Genomic DNA, 13,318 nt, shown 5'->3' on the forward strand with positions numbered 1-13,318 from the left:
GCTCCTAAAATCATAGAATCACAGAATGGTTTGGGTTGGAAGGAACCTTAAAAATCATCTTCTTCCACCCTCCCTGCCATGGGCAGGGTCACCTTCCACCAGCCCAGGTTGCTCCAACCTGGCCTTGGACACTTCCAGGGATCCAGGGGCAGCCACAGCTTCTCTGGGTAACCTGTGCCAGGGCCTCCCCACCCTCACAGGGAAGAATTTCTTCCTAATATCTGATCTAAATCTATCTAAATCTAATCTAATCTAATTAATTTAAAACCATTCCCCCTTGTTCAATCCCTGTTGCCCAAATGAAAAGCCCCTCTTCCTCCTTTTTATAAGCCCCCTTTAGTCATTGGAAGGGGCTCTAAAATGCCCCCAGAGCCTTCTCTTCTCCAGGCTGAACAATCCCAGCTCTCCCAGTCTGTCTCCAGAGTGGAGGTGCTCCAACCCTTTCCATCCCTATCTCCACCTGCAGCAGGGCAGGATCTGAGCAGCAGAACCTCAACCAAACTCCCAACCCAGGCACAGGCAACCTGCTGTTTGTCCAAACTAAAAAACCTGCTGGCTCCTCCTCACCAGCACCCAGAGGGAGGTCACAGAGTGGGACCATCCCCAGCCCTGCTCAGAGCCAGGTGGTCACCAGCCCTCACCCAAGAAGCAGCTCCCTCCTCCCTCCTCCTTGTCCAGGGCATGGTCTCCATTAAAGGTGTCACCAGGTGACAAGTTTCCATGGAAGTTCTCAGTGGCACACAAAAATGGCCACGAAATTAGCAATGTTTGATCCAAAAAACCCACCACAGAGCTGGACCTGGGGCTTCACCTGGAAGCAGAGCCTGAGCTGAGACACAATTCCCTGCTCCTCACAGGAATAGTTTATCTCTTAGAGAGCAAAGCCTGCTTTATCCAGTCCTACTCTCATCCTTAGGGGCCATACTGAACACTAGAAACTCCATAAACAAGACAGACACCCCATTCCAAGAACAGATTACTGGGGATCCTCCGTACATCCACACATAACCTTCATTTAATACACAATGCTTCCATTTCTAGAAACTCTCAGTAGCACTGTACCCAGAACACCTAAAAAAATAATCACAGTCTATTTTTTTGTGAGTCTTTCCAGAGGTTTTAGTGCCATTTCTAAACGGATTTTGAAGTAAAACCCCTCCTGGGAACACACCTGCCTGGAGAGAAGGATCTCACTGAGAACCCAAGAACTTCAGAAATGTTGGAAAGCTCCACCACAACCACTCACCTGGTGCATTTTCACTCCTTTCCCTTTAATTACCAAACCAAATACTTCCCACCAGCTACCACTGAACCCTCACAATTGCCTACCAAGATTTAAGGAAAATTTGAACCAAAAGAACCCGCTAGCAAGTTTTATTTAAAGAAGCAGTGAAATCTCTACCCTCCAGATTCAGTTTTTATTGCTTTTTCCCCACTACTTCTCAGTGTTTCCATATTTTTACATCTGAAGTGAGCTCCCCTTCATTCAGTTTTCATCCCTGAGCTGCACAACGTCTTCAGCAGCCCCTGTTTTGCTCAGACAGACAGAAGTATGCTGGACAAAGATTCAGGTGGTGCCAGCAGCAAGCGAGCTGAGGGCAAGATCTACCAGCACTTCCCAAGCAGGATGGCATGGTGGGGCTGACCAGGGGGGTGGTTCTTAGTGTAAGGGGCAAAGAGGAGCTGGGATTTCACATTTTTGGTTTTTTTATTCTGCAGGGAGCCAACCCAGCCAGCAGACAGCAAACAAGATCAGCCTAAAGCATCTGCAGGCCTTTGCTGGGGTGGACAGGGTGGCCACTGATGTCCCCACGCAGGTCACCTATAGCAGGTTCCCTCCTGTGCTTTCCACTGCTGGGGAGGAGCAGGAGCTGGGCAGCCAAGGAAAGCCAGTTATCCTACAGCTCCATCTAGCGTGTTGCACCCTGTTTTTATTCCTGGCTCTGCATTTTGGGAAGCCCTGGCTCCTGGAGTCCCAGGATTTGCAGAGACTGGTGCTTAACGATTCCTCAAGTCAGTAAACCAGTACATTTTCTAAGAACACAATTCAGATGCATTTACAACCAGGGAGGAAGAAAACAGACCACGAGCTTCTAATTTTTTTAAACCCTCTTGTTGTTTTTCCACTTGGAAGTACCTGAGGCTGCCCCCACTGGCACTGCAACCTCTGTAAGAGCAGAGCAGAGCAGGCACCAGGGCTTAGCTGACTGAAACACAGCTCTGGTTTTCAAAAGGATTCAGATTTCTGAGGTCTTGACACCTGCCCACTTGTCTCCCGAAACATCCCCCACACCAGAGGTGCTCAGGGCTCTAGGAAAAGAGGTTTCCCCTTAAACAACCTCTTGCTGTGAGCTGTCAGCAGACAGGGAGCTGCACCATGGGCACGACAGACTGAGCTCTGGCTTTGCTTTAATGACCAGTATGAAATGAGGGGAAGAAAAAAAAAAAGAAGAAGATGAAAAAGAAGCTTTTTTGGAAAAATAGCCATGTTAGTTTGCAAAGGAATGAAGGGAAAAGTGGGATGAGATCCTTCTCACTGCTTTTTCCCAAAATATACTCAATTGGATATAGAAATCAAGTATTTCTCTCCCCACTACTCCCTGTAAACCCATTTTCAAAAGCCCCTCTGCCACAGCAGCCCTGGATCCTGGTGTGTCCCCCCCTCCTGCACAGCTGCTCCTTTGAGAAGCCAAGACTTTGTGCATGATATTACATTTTTAACACCCAATATTCAGAGAATTTCAATTCCTGCGAGGGAAGGGAGCTTTAAACAAGAGGAGAGGTGTAAATAGAGACATGAATGATTAACAGAAATAACGGTTTTTATTTTATGCCATGCCCATTGCCAGGATGGATTAAAGAAGCTACAAATGATTCCCAGCTATTAACAGGAGAGGCATCAGCATTAAATGAGGGTCACAGAGTGATTTGTACAACGTGCCACAACACGTTTAGTCAGTCTTTTATTAAATATCTCTGCAGTGCTACTGCTGCTAACTCCTCAGCAAACACACAGCTCACAACTGCCCAGCTTTCCACAGGATCCTTAAGGCTGGAAAAGACCTCCAAGATGATCAAGTCTAACCTTCGACTGAACACCACCATTCCCACTAAACCATATGGCCAAGAGTCACGTCTGCTTGTTTTTTGAACACTTCCAGGGCTGGTGACTCCACCCCTTCCCTGGGGAGCCTTTTTCTGAGCTGTCTGTTCAGTCCCTCAGCAGAGAAAGGGAAATGGCTGTAACGAAACAGGTTGCAAACCCATGAGGTCGGTGCTTCTGATGCCCAAAAAGGTGCAATAGAACTGTTTAGAGACAGAATTTAGCCTTTAAACAGCAAGGTATTTATTTCAGCAACGTTGCAGAGCAGCCAGCTTGCGCTGGGCAAACTTGCTCTGCCTTCTCAGTGAAAAGATTATATGCAATTTCTATGAGGGATTACAACATCTTCACATACATATTCATATCATTGCAACATCTAGTTATAATATTCATAATAGGCGGAGTCTGGGATGGAGTTGTCTTTTTGGGGTGATGTTTGGTGGTCGTTCCTGTTTCTTCAGCCTCACGGGGTCATATTTTTACTCTTCTTCCTCTGCTGAAGTCTTCAACTTTCTTGCTTTTTGCTGACTCCATGGTGAATTTTGCAAGACTTTGGACTCAAGCCCCTATTTTGCCCCTTATCTATTCGTGTTCTTACCCTATCTCTATTCATGTAGGTGTGTGAGCGTTCTTTTGGTGTACGGTACCATCTGATCCCTAAGCCCTGGTTTCTGTCTCTAGGTCAGCACTACATTCTAGCTAAGCATTACATTCCTCTGAGCAGGAGGGTCCCCGGATCAGTATTCAGAGTTAACTCTTTAGGCCCAGCTCCGTTTCATTTCCGAGCACTGGAGTGACCCCAAGGCTGCTCTGTGCTCCCCAGCTGGATGCAGCCCTGTGGTTCCTAAATGCTGCTGCATCTCAAAATTTGGCATCTCCCACCCACAGGAGCTGCTGCCTGCTCTCATTGAATATCCTGAGTGGGAAGGGACCCACAGGGATCATGGAATCCAACTTCAGGACATCCCACCATGTCCCTGAGAACGTTGTCCAAATACTCCTTGGAAGTGCTCTCCTGCCACACCAGGACCACGCTCCAGAGATGCAGACAAACAGCACAGAGGAGATAAACACAACTAAGGAGACAAAAATTGTGGCCAAAATGTGGTTTTTTTACCATGGCTTGCAGCAACTGGGACCTCCCCCAGTGCACAACTTTTGTTGGAGGAGTATCAGGGAAACTCCCCACTGCCAGGCTTGGGAGTTTGAAAACTCTCAAAAAAACAGTAAAAAAAGAAGAAATGCAAGGATAAATGTGCTTATTCCTTGGGATAAAACACTTGTGGTTTCCCATTCTGGCTGCAGGGCCAGGTGCTGTCCCATGGGGTTGGGCTCCAGCCAGCCCCAGACCCCCTCCCAGGGGAATCTGTGAGGGCCCATCAGCCACTGTTTTAATTTGGCCTCGAGTCCCATATGTCTTACAAAACCCTCTTAAAAAAACTTCCATAAATGCTTTTATTCTGAGGATGTTCTGCCTTGAATGCATCAGATTCATCTCCTCACTATAAATGACCCTTTTATAGCACCAGACTGAGCAGCTGAAGGGAAGCAGAGTTGTTTTCTCCCTGCTATCACAATCAAGTTGTTTGGTATAAAATGTGGCTTGGAAGTGAATCCATAATGTTCCTGGCAATTCAAGGGAACTGCTATTACCAGGAGTAAAATGCAGGTAGTAACTCTGTGGGTTTTCCTCCACTGAAACTGTAATTAATGTGGATCCTGTGCACTAAGTGCACGGAGAAATACAGACTTCACAGGGGTGAAAATGCATCTCATTAGCAGTGAAAACTCCTGTATCGTCCAAATGCATTGTGTTCAGCGAGGAAAAACTGTGTAATTGAATTCCCACCAAAGCACAGTTCATCTGCATCAAACAGCATTGTGCTCATCCTGGAGCTCCTCTGAGCTGCTGCTGGAAATGAGGATTAATTAGGATACCTGCTCGTTGCTGAGGGAGCAGGTAAACACACTGTGGTCAGGCCAGGGGCTGCAGTGAGAGGCTCTGGCCAAACCTCAGCCAGGCACGGAAGGGAGGCTCCAAAGGTTTGGATGTTCTTGCAGTGAGGACGCATCAAACAGTCAAAATTTTCTTGTCAATGCAGCAAATGCTGGTAAAAAAACCCCAACAAGTCAAACAAAAGCACCTCTTTGCTGCATAAATACTTCAGTAATAATTAATAAGTGGTTTATGAAGCTGGTTTTGAATTATTCTAGGCTGGACTAGCACAAGTGGAAGGATCTGTATGAATCATTTCATGTCCTGCACCTCCCAGCAATGCTGTGAGAGGGGCAAACACAGCAGGTAATGAACCCTCTGGAGCACAACATTCAGGAGGAACCCACTGATCTGCAGCATTTTAATGGGTAAATTATTATTAATTTAAATAAATACATGAAAAATTTCCAAAGGCAGCACAGGGGAGAGACTGGGAGGGGATGTGAGATGTGTAGCCAGAGCAGCAGGGAGGCTTTGGAGTGTCTGTGCTTTCACTCAACAACCTTTCAGCCAGATCTGAGTGGATCTAATCCATCTTTTTCCTACAGCATCTCCCATCCATGAGACTCAGCACTGGGGTGTGTAAGGGCAGCAAGAGCTCATAAAAAGCATTTTATATCATCATCATCATCATCATCATCATCATCATCATCATCATCATCATCATCATCATCATGTTTTTCCCCTTTTTTTTCCACAGCCACGTGTACACGTGAGCCCTGACACATGGGTCTCCTGCATCTCACCAGCACAGAAAACCAGCCTTTGAATCCAAAATCCAGAGTTATCCTGGGGCAGGAGCATTTGGGGGCAAAGCAGCACATGAGGAGGGAGCTCACCCCGTCCACTGTTGGGGTGCTGGGATGATCTTCCTCCACATTCTCCCCAGATCCTGACTCCTGTGGTCCCCCACAGTGCAAGTGAGAACAGATCAGCCCCCTTGGGACCTCACTTTGGGTTTTAGAGGGGGCTGTGGGAGCAATCCATCCTCATCCTCAACCTTTGCAAAACCAGGGGCTGCTGTGATATCATTTTAGGCCCCCACTTGCGGGAATTTTACTTCCTGGAGGCCTGAGGGATGCTGAGCTCTGGCTCACTCCAGCTCCCCAGACACGGCCCCACCTCCCCCAGGCTCTCGCTGTGCTCACCAGCCTTGGCTCTGCTGCAGCCAGACACATCCCATTACTTCTGTTCTGCAAATCCCATTACTCAGATCTAACGAGGAAATAATTTTAATTAAGGAAATTAAAAATTTATTTGCATCTGAATTTTAAGTAGGTGTTAATTTGAAGGCATGAAAAAAGAGCCCTCCGGCCGTGTCAGGATCCGTTCGTGCCAGAAGGAGCAGGGGATGGGGATGGGGGGGCTGGAGGAGGAGAAGAGCCCACTCCATCTCCTGCACCAGAGGAAGTTTAGACTGGAGATCAGGGAAAATTTCTTCATGGAAAGGGCTGTCAAGCACTGGCACAGGCTGCCCAGGGCAGCAGTGGAGTCACCATCCCTGGAGGGATTTAAAAGCCCTGTGGATGTAGCACTTGGGGGCATGGTTTAGTGTTGGGCTTGGCAGTGCTGGTGGAACAGCCAGACTTGTTGATCTTAGAAGGCTTTTCCAACCTTAATGATTCTATAAGTCTGTGAAAAGCAGCAAAAAAGGTGTTGGAAAATCCTTCAGAGAAGCTCTGAAGCCATAAAGCTGCAAGGAGGGATGAGCACATTCTCAAGATGGCCGAGGGCTGCAGTGGCCTCTTGTGCCCCCTGCATGGGCAGCCCTGGAGGGCTGAAGAGCCCCTGCAGATCCCAGGTCCTGGTTCCACTCCCTCCTTTGACTGCTGCTGGTCTCCAGCACCACAAGACTCCACCACCAGTGTCCCAGGGCTTCCACAGGTGGCACCAACCCAGGGGCACCTCCACTAAATAATGTGCCACAGGGGGTGGCTTTTGGCCAAGAGGAAGGAAATGCTTCTCATTTCTTCTCCTTGCAGTGAAGACAGCCCAGGGAACACTGCAATGCAAGGCTCAGTTTAATGCATCTGGATAACAGTCCTGTTGAAAACAGCAGCTAATTAGTTAAGTAATACCCTGGGTTATTAATGCTGCAGCTCTGCCATCATCAGTCTATTTGTAATAATAGTGTTCCCACTGTAATAGCATTAATCATCATGGATTTATTACGAAATGAAGGGGGAAGGGATATTATCTCCCTCAGGAACACCACTTGATAGCAGCCCTACTTACTGTGAGGATTTTATTGGTTTAATTCTTAATGCCTTGCTCATTAATCTGCTTTCCAACAGCCCCTCACAAACACCCCTCTGCGAGCAGAAAACACAAGATGGTGAAGGTAACCTCTCTTCTGCCAAGCAAAGCCAAGTGAGGGGGGCTTCAGGCAGAGCCGTGCCAGGCAACCCCATCATGTCCTGGCAGAGACTCAGCACAGCCAGCACTTTTCTCATGGTGTGTGAGGGCAGGAGCACAGTACTGCCCTGCCTTGCTGGGCAATGACCACTTCTGGGCAACATCCACTTCTCTGGCCACTTTACTCATTTTCAGTTCCATCCTCAAAAGACTCTTTTGGCTTTTCCAGGGCAACAGGGAATATTCACCATATCATTCCAACAAATTTTACCAAGCCCAGAAAGGCTTCATTGAAACTTCTTTTCCCATTAACCCTTCTCCTCTCAGCAGGATTCTGGTTCAGGACACTCACACCAAACCAGGCTGTAGAACTAGGGCAGCTTGTCCAAGCCAGGGGATCCAGTGAGAGACCCCCCGGGGCCTGTGCTCAGCTCAGGGATGCCCAGCCCAGCCACAGAGCTCAGCTGTGCTGGTGAAAAACCACCCACACACCCCCAAAAACCTCGTCGGACACGCTCATGTCCCCCAGCCACTCCCCAACACAGCCTGTGCTGCCCCCCCAAGTGGGGGACATGGGCCCGTGCCCGCTGCCAGCAGCAGGAATCCGGGCAGAGCAAGGATCCCTCGCCAGGCTTTGGGCTCTTCCACGGCCCAGGGCAATGCCATGGGGATGGGAAACAAAGCCCAGAGTGCTTGGAGCTTCAAAGCCTTAAACATCAGCCCCTCCAGCTCCAAAACTTTCTCCCCACATCCTGCCTCCAGCCATTCCCAAGGCTGCCATGGCCTTCGGGGCATCCCTTGGCATTTGGCCTCCCTGGGGCCTGATCCCGGCTCTCGCCCCACCAGTCCCTTTGGCTGCAGCAGGAAGGGCAGCAGGAGCTTTCCTGCCTGCTTTGGGGCAGCTCTGCAGGGGCCGCTCATGTCAGACCCCCCTGTGTGCTGGGGACAGCTTTGCTCTTGGGGACACTGCTCTGCCCCAGCCCAGCAACACCAGCAGTGCCCAGGGCCGCCACCTTCCCAAGGGGGACCCCTCTGGGCACAGGTACCCCCAGCCCGGGGGGGCCGTGCCAGCACCCCCAGACAACGCAGTTACACAAGGACAATAAAACAACAACACAGTAAAAAGCTATACAGAATGGATTTACAGTATCAAATATTTATATAATCAAGAATCTTCTCAGTAAAACCAAAAATCTTCTCTAAAAAACCAACAGTCTTCTTTAAAAAGCAACTATTTTCTTTATAGAAACAACAATCTTCTTAATAAAAAAAAGTCTTCGATCTTCTTAAAAAACAACTATCTTCTTATTAAAAACAGCTATCTTCTTATTAAAACAACTATCTTTTTAATAAAAAACTGTCTTCTTAAAAAAACTATCATCTTAATTAAACTATCTTCTTATAAAAAACTATCTTCGTAATTAAACAATCTTCTTATTTAAACAATCTTCTTCTTTAAACTATCTTCTTATAAAAAATTATCTTCTTAATTAAACTATCTTCTTATAAAAACAATCTATTTATTAATAAAAAAACTATCTTCTTTACAGAAACAGATATTTTCTTAAAATATCAAAAATGTAGAACATATGTACAAAAAAACAGGAAGCACCTTGGACAACATATGTACAGAGTGGCCAATTCCATGGCCGGCAGGTCCGTCAGTCCTGCAAGAAAAGCCAGGGCACGGTCAGTGCAGTCGGGCCCTGCTGGCCGTTCCCTGTGCCCCCAGCCTGGCCCACGCTGGGCCCAGCGGGACTCTGGCGCCAGGCCTGAGCCCGGCTGGGGATGGGAGCCGGGCCCCAGGCGCTGGCACGGGGCTTGTGTGGCCCAAAGCAGGCGCAGGGCAGGCCGGGGCTGGGGGTTGTGCCGCCACAATCCAGGGCACGGGGCACCGTGTCCCTGCGCGGGGCCACCCAGCCCAGCCCCAGCCTGGCGGCAGGTGACCCGCTGTCCCCGGGGCAGGGCACGGCCAGGACGGGCCTCACCTGCTGCTGATAGGGTGCTGTGTCCTTATCCCAAGATCATGTCTTCCACCTCATCTTCCTGATCTACTTCCATCTCTTCCACATCAACTTCCATCTCCACCTCCATCTCTTCAACTCTCTCTTCAACATCCACATCCATCATCTCATCCATATCTGCCTGAGGGTCCACCTCCATCTCTTCTTCGCTGTCTCTCTGAGCCTGCAGCAGGGAGAACAACCTCAGAGAGGGGTCTCTGTCCCACACCAGCCCCACTGAGCTCCAGCCCTCCTGGGCAGTCAGGGGGTTCCCACCTCCATGGAATGGCACTGTACCTTCACGGGGAGGAGGTTGCCCATCCTGCTGGGATGGATCACAAGACCCGACTGCAGGCAGAGTCAGGACTGACGGACAGAGCAGGGATCACCTGAAAACACTCCAATGGGAGCAGGGTGAAGGGTGGTCTTGGACCAGGTGACAAGGGTTCGCTGCGAGCTGCTGACGGTTCACTGTCAGCAGGGGAATGGCTGCGTTGTGCTCGTCGCCGGGCCCTGGCAGTTCCACATGGAACACGGGCACAGCTCTGGCAGCTGCGATGTCACAGGAGGTCCAGGGCCACTCCACAGTGGGGATGGAGATCATGGAATGATGGAATTCTTGAATGGTTTGGTTTGGGACAGACCCTACAAATCATCTTGTTCCAACATGTCCAGCCTTCCACCACACCAGGTTGCTCAGGGCCCCATCCAACATACCCTTGAATGTTGCCAGGGATGGGGCATCCACAGCCTCTCTGCACAGCCCCTGCCAGGGCCTCACCACCCTCACAGGAAACAATATTTTCCTAACATCAAATCTGACCCTCCCCTCTCTCAGTTTGAACCCCTTGTCCTGTCACTACAGTTGCTGACCAAGAGTCACCCTCCGGCTTCCTTGGAGGCCCCTTCCCAGACGGGAAGGTTTCTCCCAGGTCTCCACACAACCTTCTCTTGTCCAGGCTGAAGAGCCCCAACTTTGCCAGCCTGTGTGCAGAGGGGAGGTGCTCGAGGTCCCTGAGCCCCTTGTTGGCCTGGTGTGGCCTTGCTGCAGCAGTTCCCTGGCCTTGTTGTGTCGGGGACCCCAGAGCTGGAGGCCGCACTGCAGGTGGGGTCTCCTGAGAGCGCAGCAGAGCGGCACAACCCCCCCTGCCCTGCTGCCCCCAGGGCTGGGGATGAGCCCAGGACATGGGGGGGGGGGTCTGGCCTGAGAGGGCACATTCTAAGGACTCGTGGAACAACAATAATCTTTGACATGTATTTACAGAAGGACAATAAACCAACAACATATAAGACAAGTCTACAGAATTTATTGACTTTGTCCAAATTTTCTTAATAAATCCAGTATTCTTCTTTACAGAAGCAAGAGTCTTCTTGATGACAACAGTCTTAATATCAACAGCCATCTTCTTAATAAAAACAATTATCTTCTTGAAAAAACAACTATCTTCTTAATAAAAATATCTTCTTAATAAAAACAACTATCTTCTAAATAAAAATATCTACTTAATAAAAAACTATGTTCTTAAATAAAAATCTATCTTCTCTAATGGAAAACTTATCTTCTTAAAAATCTATTGTCTTATGAAAAAACTATGTTTGTATTAAAAATCTATCTTCTTAAACTATTTTCTCTATCTAAACTACAATCTTCTTAAAAAGTGAATAATATAAAACATATTTACAGAAAAAAATGAAAAACATATGTACAGGTGGCTGATGCCATGGCCGGCAGGTCCGTCAGTCCTGGAAGAAAAGCAAGGGCACGGTCAGTGCAGTCGGGCCCTGCTGGGTGTTCCCTGTGCCCCCAGCCTGGCCCACCCAGCAGGTGACCCCGGGGCAGGGCATGGCCAGTACGTGCCTGTCGTGCTGCTGGGGGACTGTCCTCATCCCAGCACCATGTCCTCCTCCTCATCTTGCTGGTCCACATCCATCTCCTTGATCTCCTCCACCTCATCGACTTCCATCTCTTCTTCCATCTCTTGGATGTCCACCTCCATCATCTCCTCAGTATCCACCACAACATCCACATCCATCTCTTCCTCGGTATCTCCGGCAGTCTGTGTAAGGGAGCACAACCTCAGAGAGGGGTCCCTGTCCCACACCAGCCCCACCGAGCTCCAGCCCTCCTGGGAAGTCAGGGGTTTCCCACCTGCATGGATTGGCTCCGTACCTTGACTGGGAGGAGGTTGCCCATCCTGCTGGGATGGCTGCTGAACTCCAGACAGTAGGTTGAGTCCAGGACTCACGGGTCTCTCAGGGATCACCTGACGAGGGTGCAATGGGAGCTGCTGACGGTTCACTGTCAGCAGGGGAATGGCTGCGTTGTGCTCGTCGCCGGGCCCTGGCAGTTCCCCATGGAACACGGGCACAGCTCTGGCAGCTGTGATGTCACAGGAGGTGTGGGGCCGCTCAGCAGTGGGGATGGGGATCATGGAATGATGGAATCCTTGAATGGTTTGGCTTGGGAGGGACCTTAAAATCATCTTATTCCAACCTGTCCAGGTTGCTCAGGGCCCCTTCCAAGTGGTCCTTGAATGTTGCCAGGGATGGGGCATCCACAGCCTCTCTGCACAGCCCCTGCCAGGGCCTCACCACCCTCACAGGAAACAATACTTTCCTAACATAAAAATCTAACCCTCTGTCAGTTTGAGCCCATTCTCCCTTGTCCTGTCACTACAGTTGCTGACCAAGAGTCACCCTCCGGCTTCCTTGGAGGCCCCTTCCCAGACGGGAAGGTTTCTCCCAGGTCTCCACACAACCTTCTCTTGTCCAGGCTGAAGAGCCCCAACTTTGCCAGCCTGTGTGCAGAGGGGAGGTGCTCGAGGTCCCTGAGCCCCTTGTTGGCCTGGTGTGGCCTTGCTGCAGCAGTTCCTTGGCCTTGTTGTGTCGGGGACCCCAGAGCTGGAGGCCGCACTGCAGGTGGGGTCTCCTGAGAGCGCAGCAGAGCGGCACAACCCCCCCTGCCCTGCTGCCCCCAGGGCTGGGGATGAGCCCAGGACACGGGGGGGTCTGGGCTGAGAGGGCACATTCTAAGGGCCCATGGAACAACAAGAATCTTTGACATGTATTTACGGAAGGGCAATAAACCAACAACATATCAGAGACGTGTACAGAATTTATTGACTTTTTCCAAATTTCTTAATAAATCCAGTGTTCTTCTTTACAGAAGCAAGAGTCTTCTTGATGACAACAGTCTTAATATCAAAAACCATCTTCTTCTTTTAAAAACAATTATCTTCTTGAAAAAACAACTCTCTTCTTAATAAAAATATCTTCTTAATAAAAACAACTATCTTCTAAATAAAAATATCTACTTAATAAAAAACTATCTTCTTAAAAAGGAACCTTATCTTCTTAAAAAAACTATCATCTTAATAAAAAACTATCTTCTTAAATAAAAATCTATCTTCTTTAAAAGGAAACTTATCTTCTTAAAAAAGCTATTGTCTTATGAAAAAACTATCTTCTTATTAAAAAATCTATCTTCTTAAACTATTTTCTCTATCCAAACTACAGTCTTCTTAAAAAGTGAATAATATACAACATATTTACAGGAAAAAATGAAAAACATATGTACAGCATGGCCGATGCCATGGCCAGCAGGTCCGTCAGTCCTGGAAGAAAAGCAAGGGCACGGTCAGTGCAGTCGGGCCCTGCTGGGTGTTCCCTGTGCCCCCAGCCTGGCACACCCAGCAGGTGACCCCGGGGCAGGGCATGGCCAGTACGTGCCTGTCGTGCTGCTGGGGGACTGTCCTCATCCCAGCACCATGTTCTCCTCCTCATCTTACTGGTCGACCTCCATCTCCTCGATCTCATCCACCTCATCAACTTCCATCTGTTCTTCCATCTCTTGGACGTCCA

At 49.0% G+C, this 13,318-nt stretch overlaps 1 long non-coding RNA gene across 1 annotated transcript; it reads right to left on the bottom strand.

Annotated features, from left to right (window-relative positions):
- Window positions 1-9,077: 9,077 nt before the first annotated feature.
- Window positions 9,078-9,904, bottom strand: LOC113992085. The gene is made up of 3 exons (XR_003542147.2): window positions 9,755-9,904; window positions 9,443-9,641; window positions 9,078-9,121 (listed from the first exon to the last, which is right to left on the bottom strand). It is a non-coding gene; the product is annotated as an uncharacterized LOC113992085 (long non-coding RNA).
- Window positions 9,905-13,318: the final 3,414 nt, after the last annotated feature.

The sequence above is a fragment of the Pipra filicauda genome, unplaced genomic scaffold, assembly GCF_003945595.2.
Source record: "Pipra filicauda isolate LSUMZ 115617 unplaced genomic scaffold, ASM394559v2 scaffold464_size512166_pilon, whole genome shotgun sequence".
NCBI classification, from domain to species: Eukaryota; Metazoa; Chordata; class Aves; order Passeriformes; family Pipridae; genus Pipra; species Pipra filicauda.